At 40.7% G+C, this 27162-nt stretch overlaps 1 protein-coding gene across 3 annotated transcripts in view; it reads left to right on the top strand.

The window, feature by feature from the left end:
* macf1a (microtubule actin crosslinking factor 1a) overlaps nt 1-27162 on the top strand; it is a 201362-nt gene that overhangs the window by 40593 nt on the left and 133607 nt on the right. The gene's annotated exons all lie outside the window — the stretch shown is intronic.

Below are 27162 nucleotides of genomic sequence, written 5' to 3' on the forward strand. Positions count from 1 at the left end.
GCAGATGGTAGTGGACTGAACCCTCAGCCATCAGTCACATGCAGGAGGCTTCACACCAATCACTTGCTGGCAGTGAAAATGATAAAAACAGTGCGCTGCAGTGTGTGGTTAAGTTTATAATAATCCAGTCATATGAGTGGTTTTTGACTTTGTTATGAACCTAACATTAGCTCTATTGTTGTCTGCGCTGTCATGTGTTTGTCCTTTGCTGAAACAGTCATGTGTATGAAGTGTTTCTGAATGGATTAACTTGGATTCATGGTATGAATGTGTGGATTATAGGTGCATTATTTGCATTTTTCACTTGCCTTAATACAAAACATCTCAAGGTTTGAAAACATGTTTTCTTGATAGTTCAGTCTGATGTGATTGTTTTTGATTATGTCTGACCGTGATCACACCAAAGTAGCGCCATGCTGTGCTAATTACTGTAATGAGAGGGAGGTGTCGCGACGTTGGCAGTGCAGACATCAGGTTAGTATTAGGTGTGTAAAGTGATTACCTTGTTTGGATGGTAGGTCCACCTGTAAGGCAGGGTGGGACAGCTGGCTGATGAGCAAATGTGTTTTTGGAGATGATCAAGAAGAGCACAGCAGGTAGATGAAGGCAGTGTAGTGGGTGTAAGTGCTTGTGTGTGTGTGCATGTGTGTTAATTTGGTTCACTTAGACTTGACTTCTCTCGTTCCCCACCAACATTTTAATCCACTGAGTTAACCCTGCTAAGCGACAATCCCTTGCTGTTACACAAAGGCATTAGGCACCACACACCAGCCAGGCCATGTACACATGATTTGTCTTCAAGCATTACACATTAACTGTACGTCTCTCATCCTCTTTCATACACACACCAATACCCTTATTTTATGTGTGTTTTGGGTTGTAAATGTTTAGTATTTTTTATCATTGATTAATCTGTCAATTATTTCTTCATTTGGTTATTTAGACCATAAAGTGTCTAACTAGCAGTCTGAAACAGAAGAAAGCAGCAAATATTCACATTTGAGACATTTGCACCAGTAAAAGTTGATAAGTATGTTAAATCATTTTGACTGATTAGATACCTTTTCAGCTCTAATTCGATGCCTCCTACACATACACACACACATGTTGAGTATACACAATCTAATGCATACCTCCCACTCATGCACCATGCACTTTTCTTTACCTTGTCTGGCACTTTGCTCCAAGGCCATCAGTCTTAACCTCAGATCAACTGCAGATTTCATCCAAGGCTTGAGCTAGCACAAAATAGATGGTTGGTCTGTCTGACTTCCATTTTCTGTGCTTCATCTCTGTTACAGCATCTACATCCAGTAAAAAAACCACAACACCCTAAGCAGTCACAAATCACTCAGATCTGATTGCTTTCAGCAACTGAAAGAACTCGATGGTTTGTGTGGTTATTATTTTGGCGACATACCTTATTTTATCTGAAGTAATTTATGCAGGAAAAACATAATCGTGACTTTAATGCTCCAGTTACTGCTAATGGCTTTACCAGACCCTGGAGGTGAAATGAAGACTGTTCATGATACTGCTTCCAAAATAATTCATTGTACATCTGAGTCAGCATTTGAAAGCCATTAGTTAATCTTTCTATGATTTTTGTATTTGTGGTTGGGCATCACTAATGGAAGCCAAACTATGTCAAAGTGTCTTCAATGTTGATCTTTTTTATTAATTATTAGGTTGTTGGGTTGCACATTTGACTCAGTGTATGCCTTATATTTTAAAATATGAATATATGAATTTACTTTTTCAATATTTTCCAAATGGCCTCAGAAAGAGAGCTGAATCACAAAACCACACATTGCGTTCCAGTAACTAAAATACTAAACTCACAGTACCTTAAAGCTATGTCTGATTTAGCCAAATGTAAGATGCTCTAAAGTGTAGTCAATTCACTCAGATTGATTGATAGCATGTTTATAGCAAAGTGTGTACAGATGAAAACCTTTTATTAATTAATCCAGACCCACCTTTAGCAAAAGCCTGTTAATACAGATAATTTGATGTAGCTGCTGATCATAAATGGTACCTAAGAAACCAATAACAGCTTTACATTGTTTTGTGTCACAAGCAGACAAGTTCCTCGTCTGAACTTCAGAGCCTGTAAATCAGGTTACATAAACGTCTGGATGCTGTTTGTTTCCACATTAGTATGAGACCAGCTTGGCTTCCCAAGTTGTTAGGAGGAGGAGTTACTGTAATAGGCAGGGTTTAACTTGGGTGGACAGCACAGGTGCATATAAAACCTTTCCCCTTTCTCATAGTTGTTTATTCTCTGGTGATCTCGTGACACATTTCAGGAAATGTGAGGAAAGTAAAACTAATGCATTTCTTCATCACATGCAAATAACCTTCACCTCTCTGTCAGTTCTACTCGTGCAACATTACAACATAGCCTTAACCTCAAAGGAACTAGATGAAGGTAGAATAGCCAGAAAAGACAACATAATTAAGTCAACATCTTTATTCTCTCTCCAAAGACAGTCAGTCTAGTTTTCCTGACCTCAGCACAGTGGCCAGGCCTGCTGTAATAGGGCTTTATCAAAGTGCGGTGAGATCGGTTGTACATTATGTGTTATAAAGTTTTCAACATCATATTCATTATGTGTGGCTTTTGTCAGGAAGCACTGTGACAGATTTAATGATCACATGGGGGAGATGAGGCAGAACCTTTATGGCCCTAAAGCACAACTGCCCATTTTTATGTGTGTTAATGCTATAGGAGTAGCAATAATATATCCAGTCATCCAATAATATCCATTAAACAGTAGCATATTGTGCGCTTAATATCCCATGTCTTAAGATAGCTTTCAGTAGCTGTGACCTGAATGTACAATACGTCTGAATGGATGAAACCACTCGTGCTGATAATGTCTTTTGTAATGGATTTTTATAGGGGCAGAGTAAAGTTATTTTAGGAAGATAAATGGAGGAGATGTGTGAATTTTCTGTGTCAGTGTGTGAAGGAGCAGTTTTAAGGGACAGACCAAAGCCATGTGATCAGCTGCAGTGCATCCTGAAATTGGCAGAAATTGGGTCCATTTTTACACTTTTACTGTTGATGTCTCCAAATTCTGGGTCACCCTGCTGCCCGGTGTCACAAACACACTCTTACAGACTGGCATGTTTTCAGTAGTGCTCACCCAGATGTGTTGAGCATGATAAGCTCTCTCTTGTGTTTATCAGCATCACCCCAGCTGGGCACCGCCCCACTGCTGCTTCACTGACAGAGCTGAAGTGCTAACTGTTACGCATGTAAACCTATGCAAGTATGTTTGTGTGACACCAGCTACCATTTACTACCCCTCAGAGCCCCTGAATGCTGCTGGTAGGGATGTAGCGCCCTCCATTGGATAGATTTATTGATTTGCTGTAATATTAGTTTCCACGTCAGGGGATGTGATGTGAAAGATCTGATCTTTCAGATGTGTCATAGGAGACGTTGAGTGTTTGGATGTTTGTTGACAGTTTATTGCCACCTCTCTCCTCAGAACTAGCATGCACTGTCCTTGTAGCTTTAAGTCGCTTACTGCTACCCTCTCCCTGCACTGACAGGGCTATAATCACACAGGATAGAGTACAGTTTGTGCATGTAATTACTGTGTGTATGCGTGGTATTAGTGTGAGCTTTTGACACTGTGACGGCGGGGTTTAGGCGAGGGAACAAGGCAGTGAAAAGGCTGAAGTTAAAAAGCAGAGGAGGAGCAGAGGGAAGAAGAATAGTGACGTTTGAAGTAGCCTAGCAGCTTTTCAGTTTGAAAGAGTTGCTACCTGTTGATAGTCAAATAGTTAATATCCAGAACCACTTTATGTGTTAGCTCCAGGCAATGGTTAGCTTAAGACTGAAAACATGGGGCATATGAAAACCAATGAAAAGTATTACTGATCTTGATAGGTGCTAGTAGGCAAATTTTGTTTCCTCTAGATACATCTTGGTGAGCTATTTCCTGTCTTAATCTTAAGATAAGATAACCAGATTCTGTCTATATTTTCATATTTACCGTACAGATATGACTGTGGTATCGATCTAACTCTCTGAGATAAAACAAAAAGCGTAAGTACTCCTTAAGCTCCTTAATCCTCTCAGTTATTTCCCTGACATTCACTTTCCAATTTTCAACACAAAAAGTTGAAAAGTGGATTGGCAAGTTTCCCCCTCCTGTCTTTATACACCTATTTTAAACTCATTATGTTTCATTACTTCTTGTCCTTTTCATTGAAGTAATAATCTTGATAAGGGTTTTTTTTTCACAATGGAGACTTGGTGCGTGTACCTCAGTTGATGTGTGTACCTCAGTTTACCAAGTCTCCATTAACACCCCCTATTTTAACCTGCTGCTCATTCAAGACTTGATATCCCCCTGAGCAGAGCCATGATAGAGAGCTTAAAGGTCAAGGCGTAACGGAGAGCAATTCAAAATGTCACAGCACTTCCTCACAGTTCACTGTGCCACTTGGGAGTTTCAGGTTGTTTTCTTTTTGTGCTGCTGGCTGGCATCACTATGGCTCACAATTTGAAGGAATGAAGACAATCTCAGCAACAATCAAGAATGAAAATTTAATTAATTTGCTAACCTGCAGTTAGTATGGTTTCTGCCAAATTGTCTTGTCGAACAGGTCATTAAATTCCCCTTCCTTACCTGATTAGCATGCTTTTGGGAAATGCTGCTTAGGTAAACGATGTTTATTGGTTCTCTTGTGAACGTTTTGTTAACACAAAATTTATTCATTTTGTTTCCTTGAATGGATGCAAGTTGGCTTAAATAGATTTGGTTCAGCTCTCTGCAGTGATAGGTCCTTGTCCATGTTCAAAGCAAGCTATTGTCCATTTACCTGTCCTGAATGCCATTGCTTTTATGAACCTGCTCAACATTTATTAACACTCCCATGATTTTACCTGAGTTTGTGAGTGCAGGCAGGTGTGTGTACATACCTCTCACTCTCATCTGTGTTTGTGTGTTCTGAGGGCATGCATCTCAGCAGCACATACGTCAAAGTTTACTGAGATCTGATTATGATATAATGTTGCTGTAAAATTGTAGAGTACTGAATTGAGTGCTTCTGTATAAACAACAGTCTTTGTCATAGTCTTGCCAAACTTTGGATTCCATAAAAAATGTTGTTTCTTCATTTAATTTGAAAATTATTTTTACTAATTAATGTACAGTGATTTATAGTTGAACAACGCCAGCTTCTTTTGATCCTTCCCTGGAAAAACAGACTGTCAGTCAGTGAACTGCTTGATGAGGCTCACTTTTGCTTGTCAAAACAGTTTGTCGTGTTAATGATTTATGACTTCTGGAATTGGAAATGAGAAGCGGAATAGATGAGTGTTTATTTTTAGTTGTCTTGAATCAGAGTTCAGATCCTTTGGCCAAGACAACTGATCGAAGTCTAAGGGCCAAACATGTTTTGACTGCCATAAAATTAAACAATGATAACAATGATAACAATGATAACATGCCATCTTTGTTTGTGCAGTTCTTTTGAATGGACATTTCCCAAGAAAGACAACAACTCAAAGTAAACCGTTTTAGGACCTCTCTTTAAATCATTTCATCTTTCTCCTTCTGTAGCATGAAAATTGTATGTTTTCTACGATGGTTAATAACAAGATTTTTGACCTAATGGTGCAGGTTTGGGACAGTAGCTTATTGACAGTTTGTAAAGGCTTATTAATCCAAACTATTTGAATATAATTGGTCTCCTTGTTTTCCTGGGGACCCTGAGTTCTTAGCTCATCCATCATTCAGTTGTCATAACACGAATACTAATTGTAGTGACACGTCAAGATTTTAAGATCTCATTCTCCATAGTTCACCTTCAATGATTTTGTCCCTTGAAGTCTGTCAAGATACGCAAATGTGTGAAGTCATGGTTTGACATAAGAAAATTGATTGTTAAGTTGAAAATATTGAGCAAACACAAGTTCAGTTCAATCAATATTATAAATTGAATTAATTTCAAGTTGATGGTATTCAGTTTTAAAAACATAGCAAGTTCTCTAATTTAAAAGCCCATGTATGACATGAATTTAAGTGACTATGTTTTAGTGATTGTGTGGGGCAGCAGATTCAGGCCAAATTGAGTTATGATGCTTTGACTGGAGTTTGTCTGATATTGCTTTGGAAAAGAAAAAAATCAAATTTAGTAATATGTACTTTGACAGCCTTTGACATCATTAAGATATTCTAAATTCCATTGTGTGCAAATATGTATCCATTTGCCACAAACAGATTTGCAAACATTACCGGGCATCATAGTGCCTTTGATATCTCTTTTAACTGTATCATGTTTTCTCTTGCTGTCCTCGTGGGAAGGAGCTGCTTCCTGTTTACTTCCTGTTATCCCCAGACTCCATCATGTCCTGCAGGCTCCACCTTGAAGAGCTCGCCTGGCTCCACTTCCTGGAGACAGGGGGCAGCATGGGAAATGTGGCGTTTTCTCAGTGTGATACGGACCCTGCTGCTCTAAAGTCTGAAGATTTGACAAACGATAGAAGAAATAGATATTTGTGTGTGGGCTGGGAAGAAAAAATGGACTTAAGTTTATGTTGAACTGTGCCTGCCCTCTTTGCTTTATCCCTCAGGTTTATTTTCAAGATAGAAACTATTAAACTTAAATTTATTTTTAGAACTTTTGAAGTTGGAGAAACATGCTCTGATGCTACAAGGGCAGCATCAACATTGGAAATGGGACATTTCTCTTCATCCTGTGTGGGTGTGGGTGTGTGTGTGTGTGTGTTTGTGTGAGTATGTACGTCTGTATTTGCTTGCTTGTTTGCGTGGGTTTTGTTGTGGACAGGCTCACATAATCTTAAGAGTTTGCATAGGCTGTGTGTATAGGGTGGGGGTATGGAGCAAGCCTTTGTTTGTGGTTGTGTGTGTGTGTGGATAAAGGTAAATGAGTTGTGACTGTGCATCTGGACTTTGTTGTGTGGACTCGATTCTGCGCACATCTTTTTTTCAACTCTCTTCCCCTTTTTCTCATTTCATTGTCATCAGTTGGTCATTTCGCTCTATATAAATATGTGTTTCCCACTATTTTATTCCTGTTGATTTTTTTTTGTAAGCGGATGTGACAGACTGACTTGAACTAACTTTTTCCACCCAGCCTTGTTACGCTTTGATCACTGTTAGTTTTTTGAAGGTGTTGTCTGTGTTTATTGAAGGCCTTCTGTCCACTACTTATATGTTGCTGAAACCCAGAGGTCCAAGCCAACAGTCAATAGGAGCACTGACTGTAAATGCAGATAGGACATCCCTCAGCCCATCAATAAAGTCTGTCAACACTCTCCTCTCCTCCCTTCTTCTCTCCTGCTCCTTATAATCTTTCTCTCTCTCCTCAACCACCTTAATGAAATCTTAGCAACCAAGTCAATGCTGTGAACACAAATTAACAGACAGAAAAACAATGAACATTTGGCTGCTATGATACGTTTTGCTGTTCCTGAAAGTGAAAATCATGTTTCATTCAACTTCTTGTCCAACTAACAGCCCAAAACCCAAAGATATTCTGTTTACTGTCATAAAATTGAAAACTGGAAAAAAAGTACCTTTTTCCTCTACTCTCCTCTCCCCCCTCTCCACCAGCAGCCATTTACCAAGCCCCCTTTTCCATAAAAATGTTCAAATGCCAGTCTTGAACTCATCTCTCTATGAGCTTGTTAAAAAAGGATTACCGTCCCTTTATGTAACAAGACTTAGTCTTAACATACCTGACTTTCTTATGAACCTGTGCAATGTGGAGCAATTAATGCTGCCATTGATCACTTTCCAGGTTGTTGTGCCTGTCGGGCACAATCCATGTCCCTGCTGCCTCCAGGCTAAGCAAGATACACTCATTCATTTCCTGCTCTGCCACATAGTGTTTATTTGTGTCTCGCGGAGTGTGTGCGTGAATATGGCGTGTGACCTTGATGAAAAGGTCTTTGCAGTGAGGCGGAAAAGCATTATTGAGTCAGTAGTGAGAGGAAAGAGAAGCTTCTGCCTGTCTGATGTACGATTGCTCCTCCCTCTCCTTTTGTCTCATGGTCAGTCTAGGTGGTCTTTGGCTTTCCCTTAGCCTTTTAATGACTGGGATACACACACAAACACACATTAGTCCTCTGTCTCTCTGTTACACTTTCTCACACATAAGCATTAACTGACTCATTGAAAGCTCCAGTGACTGTGAAAAAGCCTGAAATCCACACGCAAACTTACACCTGCCTGTGCACAACACGCACAATAACAACACAGAAGACTTTATACCAATAAAACAAAAGTGAAAGTCTTCATGAATGAGAGGGAGCGTTATTCCAAGTGATACATTTAACAAGCTGTGTCAGGACAGTTTTAAGACTAAACCCATTAAGATGTCAAATAGAATCAAAGGCGGACGTGCTAATGTGATGTTTACTGAGGAGAATACAGATCATAATGTCTAGTGGTTTTAAAGTACAGTCATTTCTCAAGTTCATTTCTCAAACAAAATCCTTCACATTTGCTATTACTATACATTAATTCTGCTTTTTCTCTGTATCTGCTTATCTCAGAAAACGAGATGATTACTTTATTTAAATTTGAGTCATTTTGCACTGAAGGAAGATGAAGAATACACCATATGAGGGCTGCAACTGTTGTTTGTTATTAGTCTGTTAAATACTTACAAGCTGTGAAAATCATTGTAATTTACCATCATAACACTGTAAAAGACATTTGACATTTTTTAAACCAACAATTCAGAACCTAAAATGTCTTCAGATTAATTACTCATTACTGATTAATCATCAGTTGTCACACCTGTGGCATTACTTCTCTCAATTTGACAATGTTTATCTGTATTGTCCCTGTTAAATAAATTAACAGTGGCTCATTCATTTTGGTTGTTATTATTTTTTGCTCTCATTCAGCGTTGCTTTCACATGCTGTAAAAGCAGTGTGGCTGTATTTTTAATGATTTTTAATGTTTAGGGAGAGGTGACAAAATACTCTCTGGACTGATCATGTGTTATATTGAGATGTCAGATAGAGAGAGAGAGCAAGAGACCTTTACTAGACTGAATGTATATGTTGACGTCATGGCAGCGAGGACCCCGCAAACGCCTCTGACAACCTCATAATTACAGCTTTTTCAGGAGCTCAGGTCAAGTGCCTCAATGAAAGGCCAGAGGATGGGATGGTGTGTGGAGGGGTGTAGGGACGGAGGGTTCTAATTGAGAGGTGTCCATGGTAACCAGAACAGCTGGGGTTAAAATAATGGGCCTGGTTACCGTGGTTATGTGTTAGGGTCCCCTGTATTTGTGTACACTCTTCACATTCTTTGCCCCAGCCCCTTTTATTCCCTCACTTTTTGTCTTTCTCCCTCTGCCTTGTCTTTTCCAATCCACTGACCTCATCGTCTAAGTGTTTTTCTTCTTCCTCATCTTCATCTCTCTCTCACGACCCTTTAGATGTCTTGCGCTTTCTCCCTGGCTCTCTCAAGCACACCTCCTCCTACCCTCTTTAATATCTTTCATTCATTCTCTGCTCCGTATATTTGTAGCATAGTAGAGCGTTAACATTGCCAAGGTTTTGAAGTTCTCTGTACTCCAGACAGGAAATGACATGGAATTTGAGACAAAGAAATAAAGTTCTGTAATTTTTTAGTCATGCTAGCAGCTGTGATCGTTTCACCACAAGACTGAAATATCTTAACAACTTTTGGATGGACTACTGCTACATTTTTTTACAGAGATGATCCCAGAGGATCAAGACTTTGGTGATGCTCTGAGTTTTCATATAGCACAATCATCATTTCACATTGGGGTTTATGGCCAACTACCTGCAAAATGTCTGACATTCCCGTTAGCCTCATCTGTACTTTATGTTTGTGCTAAGTAGCAAATTTTAGCATGCTAACATATGATTGTGAACATGGTAAACATCAACATGTTAGCATTATCGTTGACAGCACATAGGTGTCACTGTGTGGCTTGAAGCTCTTATTTTTGTTGTGTTTGTGCCTCACAGATTCAAGTTTTTCAGGATTAATCTGACAATGAATTTGTTCTTTAAATTCTTTTAGTCCAGCTAGAAACCAAACACAATTAGCAACCCAGGAAGAAAGAATATTTCAAGGCCTGGAAGTAATCCAACACAGCCACATTGGAAATTCTGGGTTAGTTCGCTTCTCTATTTATCTTTTCCATATATTCTCTTTATTTCTGTTTCCCTCAACGCTCCGGTGCTGTCACATGTTTTTATTATTCCTCTTTCTTTCACTTTCTCTTCTGTCTCCCATTTATCTCATGTTTTTGTTCTTCTTGGACTTTGATCTTTTATCTCACCCTCTTTATCCTGTGCATTCACTAGATCAAAATTCCCCCACTTCTTTTCCCTTCCGGTTGAGTGTCAATTTATCTAAATTAGAGTACAATTGTTCTTTTCTCCCAATCATTCATTCCCTCTGTTCTCTTACTCTCTGTGTCCTTCCTGCTCCTGCTCATTAACCTGTGATTAACTTAGGCCCTAAAACCAGAAGAGTTTGGATGAACCTCTATTTTCTCACGGGGTCATAAATGTATCACTCTGTCTCCTTCCCTCTTTCTAAGTCTGTTCCCTCCCTCCTTTTCCACCATTCATGCATGCTGGGCTTCTCTATGCCATTCTGGGTAACAACTTTTACCCTCGCCTTCCTCCTACCCCCTCCTAAATTCTTTTTAGGAGGGTTTGTTGTTTTTCTATATATGAAAGACAACATTTAGGCACTTATTTTACAGTGACAACTTGAGAAGTGTCTCTTTAAACTGTGTGATGGGATTAGCTAGGTGACTTGCTCACACTGGTGTCAACACTCACACACACACACACACACACACACACACACACACACACACCAACATGATCCTTGTCCTTTCCCTTGCAGAGGCCTCTGACTTGGCAGTTAATGCTCCAGAGGTCAAAATCACTGTTTTCATGCCACTCCTGAGCCTAATGGCTGAGATTGAGGGAGGGACAGAGTCAGGTCATAGAGGTCATGATGGTTTCCTGCTCCCAGCCAAGCTCAGTGTATTTGTACTGCATACACAAGAAACCAAACTCCATCATCCTTCATTAGCTATGACAAGGTATGTTTTATTTCCAAAACAGAAACACCACAGCATTATGGTGCTTGAGGTGGATGGATGAGCCTATAAAGCCTATGACTTTATTGTTTGTTTCCTTTCAGGAAGGAGGTGGTATTGCCCCTTAAACCTTAACTTAACTGTAAGAAGACATCAAAAACACTTGAATTAAGTAAATGCCATTGAGTAAAGGATGGACAAATGTTCTCTGCCATGATCTGTATATCTTTCTTTCTCATAATCATTGTGTCTTTAACTGTGAATTTCAGAATAAATATTTATTTTATGATAAGTTGGTAAGTGGAACAGCCCTGCTTGAAAATAAAGCAATGCACAGTGTTGGGGGAGGAGTTTTGCTTCAGGTACTGGTGAGATGATGAACTACGATCCAGAAAGTCCAGTATGAGCATTTACAGTCGATCCACTGAATTTGAGGCTTGTTGCCAGAACAGTGCACAGCAGTTTATAATACAATGAGGAAAGATTTAAGAGCTTTGGAAAGTTATTACAGCAGCAATTACTTTGTCTTTCAGTGAGATAGATAAAAACGAGAAATAGAAGAAACACGTGTTACTAAGTAAACTAAGTAAACAGGTTCACTTGCTCATATATGACTGGCCAGTGCGGTGACTTGCTGGGTGGTGCCATGTTGCATTTTGGCAAAAGTTGAGCCAAGTTTAACTTGTTGCTGAAATCAGCAAAGTGATTTCATTTGAATCAGTAATGGTGGTGGTAAGGTGCAGGTTGAAGTTTTTTTGCTCACTCACATTTTATTATAAGCAAGAATCTTTTTTGCAGAATGATTTTTTCTTCATTTGAAAGCCAATATTTATGTATCTACTTTTCTGCATGCAGCATACGAAGCACTGATGCTTGTCCATGGCAGTTTTTGTGCTGTTATAACTTGTATTACAAGGCAGACATCTTGATATCAAATGTTATATGCTAAAATAATCTATTTTTAGTGTGTGTCAGAGTGGCCCATGGGGAATAGAGCTAGAATGCTATTAAATGTTGAAGTCTTTGTTCTTTTCTTTTTATTATGCGGGGTGAAAGAGAGGACAGGGGTAATTGGGCTTTGTTTTCTGAAAACAAAAGTGTTGCCACTGCTGTGTATGTGTTTCTGTATTCTTGGGTGTGTAGGCTCAGACTTTTCTTGTTTTCTCAGCCAAGTAATTTAATTTTGCTATGCAGGAATTCAGGCTTCCAGATGCTGAGTTGCTTTCTTGACATTTTTGGACTCAGCAGCAGCAGCAGCAGCAGCAGCAGCAGCAGCAGAAGGGCTGGTGACCCAGTTTGACTCCCGACATTTAAATGCACTTTCCTGTACTTCCTCATTTCTTTCATTTGTCTCTCATGGCTTCAACTACACTACACTACACTAGAAAACAACTTTCAGGTTATCAAATCACTGTTTGCAGGGTGAGAAGGAAGGTAAACGTGTCGGGTTTTCACACAGTCAGTCTGTGTTTCATGAACACAGAATAGAGCTGTTGTTAGCTGATGGAAGCTTTTACAACTCTTTGAACTGCCATTTGAAGCAGTAGCTGAGAAACTTCAGCTCTAAACTGACCTCATGTCTGTCTCCAGATGGGTCAGCTTCCATCACTTTTACTGACATTTCCTAAGTGTGTGTGTGTGTGTGTGGGTGTGGGTGGGTGTGTGGTGTGTGGTGTGTGTGTCCTTAAGTCAACTCCACGTAATCCTTGTTAGTTTATTTGGGGGCCACACTCATCCTCTATCCTCTCTTGTTCCCATCCTCCTCTCCTGTCCTCTAATCTCTTAATGGCATCTCGGGGTGTCGCTGTCTGTCTGTCTCTCTGTCCGTCTGATGACTCCTGGCTCTGTTCCTGTCTGCTCTTTGGAACAAGCGTAGCGATCCGCTTAGTTGCTCTGTCAAAACATAACTTACTTAACTGTCAGCAGTACCAGCACTGGGAGGCTTTGATGTGTTCATCCCACAATCAAAGAGACCACAGTAGGTAACAGGACAGTGTTCTCAGTTAAACTGGACATGCTGGGGAATAACTTAAGTTTATTTTGTAGTTAGATATGCCACTTACTAAATAGTCTTATTTTTTGGGAACTGAATATATCTTTCTACAAATGATTTACTCCTCTGTGTCCTTTTTCAGTCCTTTTTTAAATTTGAAGACCCAAAGTTGTCTGATACAGTTTCTGCTGTACAGTTGACTGGATTGTCAGTGAAGCCTCGATCAGGTCCAGTGATCATGATGTCCAGCTCCTCGCTGTGTTATTAGCGACTGAGGTTGATTGCTTATGCCTGTTTGACCCAACGATGCCAAATCCATTTGTCTGGATAGAGCTAATCTCTGTCTCTCTCTCTCTCTCTCTCTCTCTCTCTCTCTCTGTGTGTGTGTGTGTGCGTGCGTGCGTGCGTGCGTGCGTGTTTTACTATGTGCTTATCCTGTACTGAACATTAAACAATTTACATTTACATTTAAACAATCCAGTAGTTTCCCTGCTGGGATTTTTTTTTCCCAATTTTTCCCAATGTTGTGTTTCACCTGTAGGTCTGGTTGCTTAATGATGGTAACAACAGCAGTAAATTCATGCAGACTTAACCAAAATTAAAAGACAAATTTCGACATCACACACCAAGTGTGAGACTAAACTTGCTTTGAGGGTTTTAAGCTGAATAAGATGTTTAAAAATCAATGATGCAACACTGGAGACAAACTGAATTTACTTCTCTGTAACTGGACACAGTCTGCCCCCTAACTGCATAATTTGGTACTGCAGAGCTGCCATGTCTGAGTTTATCTCGAAGTTTGGATACATTTTAAAGTGAATCCAACTTTCCCTGCAGACTGCTCAGCTATTTGTCATTGTACTGCAAAGAGAATTACAGCTCCAGCACTCTTGTTGTTTCAATATCCCGGAAAACATTTCAGTACACAGTTCAGTGGCTGAGGACTAGGCAGCCAGGTGCCTCACTATACTAAGTGTACTGCTGATGGAAGTATTTTATCAAAACATGTACAAGTATTTGCTTCCCTTCATCGACATCCACCTTGTTTCCTGTATGTGTAGTGTTATGGCTTAGACCTCCTGGTACTTTTGTGGTTCAGCCTCAGAAAGGCAGGTCGGGACACTGGCGGACGGCTCGTTTTCCAGACAGGAAGTGTTTCTGCTGCATTTCACCAATGGAGAGGTCAGAGGTCAGGCAGCTGCCGGAGAATAGTGTGGGAGGCTGGCAGGCAGTAGAGATGTGTCACAGTCACACCACATGCAGCTGTAAAGGCGTCTCAGAATAGCTGTTCACATACAAAAGCATTGAGTTACAGCATTAAAGCAAACTCTTCTCACGACCTTTTTCAGAACCAGGACTATCTATTAAGTCTGAGACTGTGATATCTTTTCATAATGGCAAAAAAACAGTTATTGAGGCATAAAGTTTGTTAGGAAGAACATTTTATTTTATCTGCTAAATTACCTTATTAACTGCACAGCTTTGTTATGGGCTAAAGAAAGATTGATAGTTGAAGAGTTATTAGAAGGTGTTTGTACAGGTAGAAGCTGGTATTTAAAGCAGAGGTGATTGAGTTCAGTCTGGCAGATGGTACTTTGTCAGAGAAACTGAGGGGAGCAAGAGAGGTGGAGATGGAAAGTCCTATTTTTTGTTGTAGCTGCATGGACATGAAAGTCCAAGGTCAGAGGATTCATCACTCTGATGTGACTGTCCTTTTCCTCATCCTGCTCTTGCTGCTCATCCTGCCTCCTGTCCTTCATCAACATATTTTTCCTGTTTCCTCCTGCAGTTAGCATGGACCTCACGAAGTAGCAATGCAGGATAACCTCTTATATTAAATAGAGCTAGATATTGTTGGAAAGTTTTTGATAGCTTTGCCAGCACAACATCTGAATTTTAGTTAATCACTTTGATAAACATAACCATTTTTGCAGACCTTTAACAAAAAAAGGCAATAATGCATCAGTCATTAATCTTGTCTCAACACAAAGAAGCCATATATGCAAGAAGTCCTGCCAAAAACAGATGCAGTCAAAATATATTATTACAATATTTCAAGGTGTTTCTGTGATAATTACATCCTTGATGATATAACAAATTACGGGGTACAACTTGCCGCAGATTTGTTGATGCTATGCTGAGCTAGTGTTGTAGTTTATCTGCTTGGCTTAGAACTGTCCTTGTGGGATTTTTGGCTCTCAAAAAAGTAGAACAAAATGAGAATGAAAATTATCACAGGAACAAATGAGGTTATGGTTTTATGAACATATAGTGTACCCAGTTCTGCAGCTGGTGTTCTTTGTGTGGTCAGCTTACAGTCTGATACAGTTTGTGCCTCTGCCTGCATTCATCTCTCAGGGCAGCAATTCTGTTCACAAAAGTACAAAAGTATTTATCTGTGTGTGTGCATGCTGTCCAGTCTTGTGTGTGTGTGTATGCGTGTGTGTGTGTGTGTTTGCATACCTCTTTGTTTGTGTGTCAGGGTGACCTTGCTGGCATCCTGGCTATCTCTGTTAGGGATGCTGACTGGGAGAATTGAGCCTTGGGGGAGGGAGAGAGAGGAGACGTGATACGCTGCTGCATTAAATGTGCGGAAAAGTGACAGATGCAAGCATCATCATCTCGATGAGACATATGCAAAATAATTTAATGTCATACTCTGACCAGTGAGGTCTGACATCTGTGCTTTGATGGTAAGCATCAGATAAATTATGTTAATATAGTGGAAGTAGAGACTGGACACATCAGTCACAAAAGGCTGTGTGTGTGTTTGTGTCTTTCTCAATCTCTCTTTTTCAGTGTTTGTGTGGCAGTGAGTGTGAGATTTCTCTCTCTGATATCTTATTGAAAGGAGTCATTCACGTCCCAACACAGACAGCCAACACAACACCAGCCTTACAATAACATTCTCTCTCCTTCTCCCTTGATGCTCCCACAGTCCATTCCATCTTTTTTTCTTGTCCTGCTATCTTTCTTCTTCTCTTCCCTCCCTCTTGTGTGGGCTTATACTGTAGTCTGACATCATCCCCGGGCTTTGTTACACTCTGGCTGTATCTGTGTGTATGTGTGGCTGGAGTTTCCAGGCACAGCATTTTCAGCAGAAGGGGGACATGAGATTGGACCCCTGACCTCTTGACCCTGAAAGCTGACGTGCACACAAACACAGAGGCACCAGACATATTAACATACATAACAGCAGCCTTTAATTCAGTCAGTGTACCATGTGAGAGTCTGAATGAGGGAGGAAGAAATAAAGTGATGAAATGTGCTTTTACATGAATGAATGATTTGTGTAAAAGGCAAAGCAATATATATATTACATTCAGAGAAATTCAGTGCATATCAGTTGATTGTAATGTGTGTGGTTGTATATTATGTTGAGGTGACATGAAAATGTAAGCTAAAGAGGGAGTTTTGTGTGTACAGTGGCGATGAAACATTTAATAATACTGCAAGACACACTGAGAATATTTTAGTTTAAAAGGAAACACAAATATAAAATCCCCGGAAAGCACTTATTAGAAATCAGAAAATGGTTATTGAAGACAGTAGATCTACCTTCTACCTTCTGATGAATGTGGTAAAACATTCAAGTATATGAATAAATTGTAGTGTTGTAGTATGAAGTACATTATAGCAAAAAGGTGTCACAGCTGTCAGAGATTGGTGGTTTTAAGGTGCTATATGTGACATTGGTCTTGCTGTTCGTGGTTTGAGTGTTGAGTCCTGCAGCCCAACACACTTGTTGGTCTCTTCTGCCCCACAGTGGCTGCATCACACTTTCTGCCGCACATGTGGTTGCTAAATTTCCTCTTTTGCTTCTTCTCACTCTTCATTTTCTTTCACTTTGTTCCCTTTTTCTATCTATCAATCTCAGTTTGTCAGTGTATTTTTTTATATTGTCACTCTTTTTTTGTTTTTAATGAATGCTATTCTTATCGTTTCTCTGCATATTCTCATTTATATTTATCAATATGTGCAGTGATCCAATTTTTTAATTATTATTGTTATTGTTGTAGGGCAGAAAGGACTCTGGTTAAGTAGTTCTGATCTCTGCTTCCCAAAGACCCAGAACACTATGGAATGCTCTCTTAAAGAAATGGCTCTTACACAGGTACAGAGGTCATTTTAGGATAGAAAGGACTGTGGGTAATTACTAACTGAGCCTCAGACTGCCTCTTTGGTGGAAAGCACTTGATAAACAGCTGGCATCAGGATCATATCCCCATTACATCATGTTATCTGGTAATTGTGGTGCTTAGGAAATGACTAATAGGAAAGAAAGCCATTATTATCCTTTTCATATATCCACCAGGATGGACTTTCTATGTGACCAAAATGCTGCATGATTACTTTCTTATAACATCATTGTTGTTCTAAAACCACACATTTGCCAAATGACAAACTTTAGTCTTTACATCAATGCATTAGGGTTGAAAATGGGCTTAAAGTGCAGCATATATTTGCTCTTGAATTAAAATGAACACAATAGTCAGTGACGTTTGGATCTGACAACAATGAAATGTTGTCAGAGTGATTGTGGCTGTGTATTGTTTTGTCTGGAGGTTGCTAGGAAAGCTAATGTCGGTGGCTTTTCAGATCTGAGTTGATAACTTGACCACAGACACACACATGCACACACACAATTCCCTACAAGGTGACAATAACTCAAGGACCCCCTGCCTTCCAGTCTGCAGCCTGAATCATGCTGAATCACACTGTACTGTCTCTGTGTCTAACACACACACACACACACACACACACAGACACACACACACACACCTAAGTATGATCACCCCCTCTGTCTGAAGCTTTGAACACACCATCACAGTCAGCAGACATCATTCAAAGATAGCCGCTCATAAATATCACAGCCAGGATGCATTGCTCACTCATGGCAACAGAGGTAAACATACACACACACACACACACACACACACGCTCCCTAAAACACAAATGCACACACCACCCACACACCTCTGCCAACATGTGCACATGCTGAAAGAGCAATCACATACTGTATGAATTTGTGTTCAGATACATACATATTTAGTGCATTATGCCCATATGTTAGTATATACAATAACTTTTACATGCTTTAATAGAAATACACACAGGAAGAAGAGCATGTGGGTATCTCCCATGTGGTTTCCTTCTGAGAGAGTGAGGCAATGTACACACACACACACACACACTTCCGCCTGTTTAGTCCCATTACATCTATTTACCGGCTTTCTAACTGCACTGAGCAACAGCTACACTCTGGTGGCTTGTTTCAGGGGAATGGAATTCACTGTTAGAGTGTTGGGGAGAGAGTGAGATTGAGAGAGAGTGAGAAAGAGAGAGAGTGGTGGGGGAGAGAGGGAGGGCATCTGAATGGAGAGAAGAACTCAGAACTTATTAGCTGCAGTAGTTATGTGCTGAAAGTAGAGAGATGCTGGAGAAAGGACAGGAAGATTGTTTTGTCATGTTTCAAAACAGAAGAAGTGAAAGGATAGGAGGATACTCATGATTCTGGTTACTAACATTTGGAAACCTGCTGTAAAATCCCTTCTGTATGGATCCCACTAGTTTTGAGACTTTACCTGGAAGACTGCAATCTTTGGAGCTTGGACCTGCTAGTCTTTGTGTGACATTTATTCATTGCTTGAGTTTGGGAAGATGGATTTTCTAACAGACCCTACAGTCATAACGCCTATCCTGGTTGTGACTTTTCACTTCTTGACAGCAGCTGGATTTTGGTTTTACTGTCGCCGTCGTCGATGGACACCCAGTTTTGAACAAGGTAAACTGTACCTTTTTGATGTCCCCGAGAGGGACAGATAAACTAAACATTTTTCTCCATTTCCTATTTGATTGCTTGTCTGTTCTCCATCACTGCTCCAGCTATAATTTATCTCGTCTTTGTAGAGAGAAGGGGATGATTTGACATTGGCACCATGTGCTTCCTGTTTGGTTCCACCCCTTCTGCTGTGTCATTTTTGTAATGGATAAACTCAGTTATCCGTCAGCATGTTGGTGTCATGTAAATCATTGGCTTTAGCATTTAGCTCAGCATCTGCTTGGCTTTAAAAAGCTTTTGAAACTGTTTGTAAGGTTGTTAGCATAATGCTGAAGCTTTCCTAGCTTGCAGCAGTACGCCCGTGTTTTCTATTTTTGAGTGGAATGTAAAGGGGCTTGTGCTGTACGGAGCATATAGGTCTCTCCTGTTTCAACTCCTGTTACAGTGAGACACCGTTTTTATACTTTTGTGCTGCAGGACTTGATTGCTCATCTGCTTGTACTGCATGAGTCAGTGGAGCAGAACCATCCATATTTGGCTCTTTGTGGAGAAAGGCTGTTATATTTCATGGACTGTTGAATCATATAGTCAAATCTATGTAATTCAACCTGGAGACTCTTTGGCTGCTTACGTGGGTAGCTTTGTCTCGTTTTTATAACTACGTGCTCTACACCAAACAACGAGCTGCTGTGCTGTCAGTAAGCTGCTGAGTTTAGTCATGTGTCTAATTATTCATAGCTAATGGTAAACACTGATGTAACATTGAGGTTTTGCAGCACGAAAGAAATTCCAGTTGGCTTTCATGGTTTAGCTTTAGTGCTAATACTCACTTAAAACCTGATACAAATACTCATTATGTAACAGCCTGTTGTATCTAAACCATTTTGACATGATGTTTATACTGACCTTTAAACCTTTGCTCAGTAGCTGTTGATAATGCAGCTAGTTTGTAGTGTTTGTTCAAATCCAGTGGCTATTATCACTGGAAAAGCTGAGGCAAATTCTTGGTTAGTCAGTATTGGTAGATGAGGCATTTGGTTTGGGACATGTGTCTAATCTTGTCTGAATGTCGCGATTGGCTTAGATTCGACAGGGAAATATGTGTCATGACATAAATGTGCAGATCAATGAGGTCGATTAATACTGAGAGGGCAGCGGATCTAACAGTGATTGTAAGGGAGACAAGGGAACAGTGAAAGGGAGAAGATTTTGGGGCAAAAGACCCTCTGTGTGCCTGAAATATGGCTAAAATAACTTCTTCCTTGTCATACTTTCATTATCCTTTTAGCATCAAACTTTTTCAGCAAGTAGCATTTACCAAAATTTAAGAAGAAAAGCCAGTAAGTATGTAAGAATATAAATGTATTGCTGTATTTACTAATAGATTATGTAGTTGTACTGTTTCCTAGTAGAAAACAAGGACCCTAGATATTGTCTGCTTATATGGTCAGCTGAGGGTGCTTTGCTTGTGGATTAGGAAGATGGGCTGCTGTTGGTACCTGTCCAGCATCCTGGACAGTTTCATGAGGGTCTTGGTGTGTATTCCTAAATATCTGTAGTGTTTACTTTAGCTTCAACTTGACTTTCACATTTACTTGATTGTTTCATCTTGTCTCTAAATTCTAGATGAGCCACTGAAGTGTGATGCAGTTACAATATGTGTCTGTGTGGTCATAGTTCGTGATGTTGTGGTCCTAACCTTATTTATCTCATCGCAGGAAATCAAGCTTGTCACAGTGGTAGGCTAAGCGTGGTATGTTGTGTGTGGGTGTGCAGTGCTATATATCAACCTGATGTGGTTTGAGTTGTCAGAACATGTAAATTATGGTGGTTTACACTTTAAAACTGCTAAGCCTTGGACTTAACCATGTTTAATATACAGTGTAGCCGTCCAATATATATCATTAGCTGTAAATTCAATTTTATTTTACAGTTGAATATCATTGTAAAGTGCTTTTGAAAACAGTGACCTTGTAAAAAACGTGTGGTATTAACCTTCATTTAATTACTTAGACAAAATGAAACCTTCCAAAATGGTCAGACAAATGTAAATGTCTGATCAAACAAGAGTACTGAATTGAAACCAAGAAGAGGCCAGGTGTGGTTTAATGTCATGACCACTGAACAGGACGGATGATGTCTTTATATAGAGGTGGGTTAGTAATGAAACCAAGCCGACCCTGAATCACCTTTGAAGTTTTCCGGCTTTTGTTGGGGGTGCTTTTTGGTTTCTTATGTCATTACAGGCCAGTTTTACATGGAAAAACGTTAGTGCTGATAACCTTATACATGAAGGTCTTGCATCCAGTATTTATCTTCAGGAGGAGATTGTTGGCTTCATTTAAGCCCTCAGGTGTATCTCTTCTGCGGCCACAGGAGGGCACATTCATTCTAATCTGATGACAGGGCTTGTGGCTAATTAGGCTAACTGGACACCTTAGTCAGTGTGTAATTGGAAGATATTCGCTACACAACAGCACAAGAGAAAGTTTGTGATGAAATACTGAAATTTTGACAACAGATCTCAAGAAATCTCCCATGAAAACTGTCTCCTCCCATCATCTGATTTGCAGATCTACAGTGAGTTTGTTCAGCTCTAACACAAAACACTTATTAAGCATTCAGTGTTCGTAGCTCAGAGAGAAAAATGGGATAAGAGGCGGAAGGAAAGGAAGAATTAAATGAAAAAAGAGGGATGTAGGCTACTGCCAGCCTTTGAGTGTCACCAGAGAGGAGGAGGAGGATAAATGCACCCTGGGAGCCAGCCTGGCTGAAAGAGAAACAGAAAGAGAAAGGGAGAGTGAAAGAAGGGAAAATTACGTGTTGGATGAAGAAAAAGAGGAAAACGAGGACACTTTGAAACCTCCCTCTCACTTTTAATTTTAATTGAATAACAAGAAGAGAAAAGCCAGAACACCGGAAGATGGGGCAGCAGAGAGGGAGTGCGAGGGAGATTAGAGGTGATAACGGGGGAGAAGGCGGGAGCGAGGGATAAACACGCCGTGTGGTATTAGAGACGTAAGCTCCGTCTGGTATTTTTAGTGTGGATGGTCCCTTAGAGATGGAAAGAGGAGAGACTCAAAGCGGAGGCACGGAGAAGAGGCAGAATCTGATGGCGAGAGGGAGCAAAGAAGAAGAGGACCCAAAAGAAGGAGGGGTGGAGATGAAGGAGTGACATCACTGGTGGAGGAAACGGTTGGAGAATAGGAGGAGGAGCTTGTGCTACTCTGTCTGAGCTTGTTGTGACTGTAAGAGTATGTGAGTCACTGTCTCGCCTGGTCAGGTGTGTGTATCTGTACCTTAAATAGCTCCACAGAGAACACCTGCTTTAAGAGCCAGGAGCTGCTGTCATATCAGCTTTTGCTTTCATGAGATCGGTTCTCCCTTCCTGACTCTTGGCCAGGTCACATGACCTTCTGAAGAGGCCATAGCCAAGCTTTTAGTCTGTGCAGCAGACTCATTGCTTCCACACTGCTGATTCTGGACTCTGTTTTTATTTTTTTATTTTCTTTCGTTCCTTCTTTTTTTTTTTTAAGATGACAGAGCAGAAATTATTCAGAACTGCACTGGCGCTGTCTGGGACAGTAGAGCTATTTTAAGAGAGAACAACGGGGAAGGCAGAGAGAGATTTCATAAAAATGAAGAGTTCACGCTGTCAGCTGTGAAAGGAAGCAGACAGTGAATTTTCTTGCCATGACTGGATGATGGGTTCAGCAACAGGCAGTGTGGCTAAAGGCTGCTAGAGGCCTCTTATTCACTGCTGACTGCTTATTGTCTCTGCCTCAAAAGCACAAATCTGGACCAAGGCCAGAAATATGACCGAGGCTCTTCTTCACTATGTATGTGCTGATCATCTCCCATCTCTGCTGTACACATATGAGGCACATGCACTAATGAGATGAATGACTCTGCTTGGGCTGGCTTTCCCCTTAATATTAAATTAAACAACGTCACAATCCCGCCAGGCCTTTCTTGAGGCTGCGGTTCATCTCAGCCCAAGTCACAGTCTCTCTCTCCATTTTCTTCAAAAAGCTACTGAGCTCACATCGTTCGGAGCAAAAGGGCTCGGGGCTGCTGACTCTTGCAAAAGAAAGCTGGGACGTTTGCCTCTTAAGGAAAGGAAACATTAGAGGCATGAAAATCAAGGAAATTAGATATGAGGGAGCTCGTGCATCTGGCTTTTATCAGCTTGAACGCAAAGAGTGTGTTGTTTGCAGAGTGTAGATGAACGAGAAAAACTTTTGTATTTTTGGCCGCTTTTGTATTTTTGTGGCATCTGAAGAGAACTCGAGTGGATTACATCATCTGTCTGAAACTTTCTCAAAGTTGGTTTTTAAGAACATCTCTGCAGGACACATAAACACTGCCACAGGCTCCTTTGAACAACAATACAATTCCCCCAGTTCTGCTCTATGACGAAAACAGAAAATAGCGTCTAAATGTGGATTTACTCAACATCAGCTGTCCTATTACAGGAAGAAAAGGATAAACAAAGCAGGCACCCCTGCAGCTTAGCAGAGCCACCATCAGCTGCAGTCTGAGTACAGACCGTCTGTTGTGGCCTGGATACAGAGAGTGAGCAAGCAAGAGAACAAGTGAAAGAGAGAGAGAGAGAGCGTGTCACTGCCTGGTGAGGAAGTAGAACTGAGTGGAGGGAGTAAACAGGGCGGGCGGGAGGGAGGCCGTCCTTTTTGGACTGAGGGCGAGGAGCTGACGTCGACTTTGACACACACGTGTGAGAGCAACTGCTGGTGGGGAAAGAGTGTGAGAGACAGAGGGAGAAGGCTGAACAAGAGAGGCTGACATGGCAGCTAACACAGGAATCGAGGAGAGAGGGAACGGCTGAAACACAGATTAAACCAAGAGAGGAGTAGAAACTCTGGTAGAGAAACTGGTAGTACCTGCTGGTGCTCTCCTGGTGGCTCACGCTCACTCTGCAGCTTTCGGTCCTGGATACGTGAAGGCAGGTTGTTGCCAAAGACGTCTTACTGCTATAATCACCTTGACTTCTGTCTTGGATTATGCACCGTTAGCATCAAATGAGGCTCTGATTAGTGGAGGTGGAAAACATAAGAGCTGTGGATGATGTGGCCCGACTACAGGAATGAATGTCATCTCAACGCTCACCTGTACTCGCTCATGTGCTGTGCAGGTCAGTGCGTGTTCCAACATATGTGTACCGGTGTGTGTGTATTTGTGTATTTATGTGTGTACATGACCAGAGTGTAGCTGTACCATATTTGTAGTCGTTGTTTACATGCTGTCGCAGGTCCGACAGGCTCCTGTTAACACGTGTTTCACTTCGTGTTTGAACAGTTCATATTTGTGCACACACTAGTAACAACAGTTAAGCTAGCCGTGGTCTCTATTAATCATTGTGGATGTCAGGGTAAAGGGCGAGACATCTGTGTGTGTGTGTGTTGGGCTTGGACAGCATGCAAGGGGGTGTGTACACTTTAACAATGCCTTTCTCTGTACATGAATGAGCGCCTTTCCGTGGCTGTCACTCACATATTTTGACTCTTCTCATGTCTGCAGTTTTGAAAAGTAATAATGCTTACCATCATACATGATGAATTTTTGGCCTGATTGCCACAGCTTCATAAATTGTTAGCATGGTGTGACTGACCAATATACATGTGTGTGACCTAATGACATGCAATAGCCTGAGTGTTTCCTCTGGGCTAACTAGCTCAGCTACTCTGGCAGGTTTTGGAAGCAAGGCGTGTTGCAGTGGTGAAACTGTTTTGTAAGAGCATGTTGAAATGTCTTCTTTGCCTGGGGGCCTGCCCCTTATGTACACTTCTCAGTGTGTCATCATGTTTGTGTAGTATAGGTTATGCAGTGCTGAGATTGACCTTGAGTTTTATGTGGCTGAGATATTTGACCTACTAAATCCTAAATCAAATTCCCTCTTTGGAAATCCGTTCTACTTTTGGAGCTCAGCAGTTGAAGGTGTCAGGACTGCTTAGAGGCTCTGTGGAAATCTGTGTGTTTGTATAGGTGTTGGGTGAGAGAGACAGATGAGATAATAAGATCTTTGAAGGAGGAAGTGATACCTTCTATCTCTCCCCATGGCTGCTCTCCCTCATGGCTTCACCATGGCAACTGATAAACAGCTGGCAGGAAGGGAGGTACCTGCAGCCAGCAGTTTTCTGATTGGCTGGAACTGCATCTGTTGGACAAACTGGAGGGAAACTCGTCTGTCATTGAGCTGTTGAATGTGTGTGCTAGGGATGTGAGAAAGACACAGAGCAGCACATCCTCACAAATGAGAAGCTGGAGCCAGAGAATATTTGTCGTTTTGGCTTTGATATTTGACTCACACTATTAATTGGTTATCAGAATAGTTGCAGTTTATTTTTTTGCATGTTTTATAATTGTTTCTGCTCTGCTGTCTTGTAATCCCGTGTGAAGTGTTTGGCAGGATAAGGAAAGGAAAACTAGGTAACTGGCTTACTCACAGCAAACTTCACAGTTGTTGAATATGTCTTAAGATAGATACTTAACAGAATGGCAGGAAGGGAAACGCAGAGAGGATCTGTGTTTTCTCCCAGACAGGCTGATATGAGCAGACAGAAGCTGGAGAGGAAGAGAGGCTCCGTTAGTGTGGAGGAAGAGGAGGTGGTAGTGGTGATGAGGGGGAAAACAGAGCTGTACGTGGACATTTTTGCGGCACAGCACTAGTGCTACAGAGGCCGAAAGTTGTAGCATGAGTATGTAAATGTCTGTTATCATCACTAAAAAACACCACAAGTAGTGCAGTTATTCACTTAAACAGTCTCAATGTGGCTTAAGTCTGACCACAACAAGGGTCTGTGAGCAGAGATTTAACTCTTCATTTCTTCCTTGCGGGCTCATTTGTGGAAAAATGTCAGACTTTTGTGCTGCTTTTGGATGTTCTGACAAAACAGAAAAACCAAATCTTTTTATACAATTACCGAATATGAGATTAGAGCTGAATTTGTGTTGTTCATCTCTGTTGTGTGAACATGCAGCCTTAACTCATTTGTTTTCAGTTGTACTAAATCAGATCAGAATATGTAAGTGTTTCTCTACACCTCTGCTAAACTGGATATGCTGTATGTTTTTTGTACATGATGTGTAACTTAAAATGGAAATTTCTTTAATAATAATCTTTCAACTTAATTGTTTGTTGTCATTGTGTCATTTTCTATCTTTTAAGTCTGAGTTTGTTTACCAGTATTCTTAACAAAATGACATCATGGCAACATGCATTTTCTGTGCAATAAGAAAAAAAGTATATGACCTCACACAAACAAGTGGCTCTGGCTACAATACATTTTTTCATTTTTAAACGAAAACCATCTCCATACAATGAGCATTTTAGGACAATTTCAGACTGTGTCACACACATTGTAAAGCTGGACTGCATATATGTCTCACTGTACAACTGTGGACAAAATAAGACAGTTTTGCCTCAGCATCAGGTTCTATTCCTGGCCTGCCTGCCTCACTCCTCTGGCCTGTGAAGGACGCAGGCCGGAGCGCTGCCTGGCTGCAGATCACGCTTCAGTTAGAAACTGTGGAAACTGAGAGAAAGGTTAGACCTTGAGACATTAAATTGTACTGAAGAAGGAGGAATCTCTTAGAGTAAGGACAGAAAATAATGAACTCGCAGGCAGCTTTTTTCAAGTCAAGTAAACTAGCAAGAAAGAAAAAACAACTTTTTGAGCTTCATCACAACCTCAGTGTACTCAGGGTGATGTTATCTCAGTAAAACATCGTAAAGACAACTGCTCAAGACTTTACAAGAGGTCACGTTTGTAGATACGGAAGTTTTTTATTATCACCTCAAGTTGATGTCCAGGAGCCTTGTTTGTCTTTACATCAGCTCTTATACCGTACTGCTTTACATTACTGCTGAATAAGATAAGAAAGATGTCGTCACTGTGAAGAACACCGAGTCATCTCAGAGGTGGTTTTTGTGAATGTACATATATGCACTCATGTGAGTGTTATCCAGTTATCAAAATTTGTGTGTTAGTGTCTTTTTTGAAGTTCTGGACGTGAGAGTGTGAGGTAACAAAAAGGCTTTGAGGGAGTAATCCAATACAAGTAGTTACTAAGTGTGAAACCCTCTGAAATTGTTGCTCACAAATACACAGATCTAGTATCATCATTAACTGTCTCCATGGGGGGTGTTAAGCCCACTGCTGTGCCCCTCTGAGCTGGATTTCTATGTGTGTATGTGTGGCCTTGTCATTTACACCATCCAGTGGAATAATCATGCTGGCTGCAGCAGCTATGCTGGATTTGGAGTATGTGATT

The sequence above is a fragment of the Chelmon rostratus genome, chromosome 16 (genome assembly GCF_017976325.1).
Source record: "Chelmon rostratus isolate fCheRos1 chromosome 16, fCheRos1.pri, whole genome shotgun sequence".
In the NCBI taxonomy this organism is placed as follows: domain Eukaryota; kingdom Metazoa; phylum Chordata; class Actinopteri; order Chaetodontiformes; family Chaetodontidae; genus Chelmon; species Chelmon rostratus.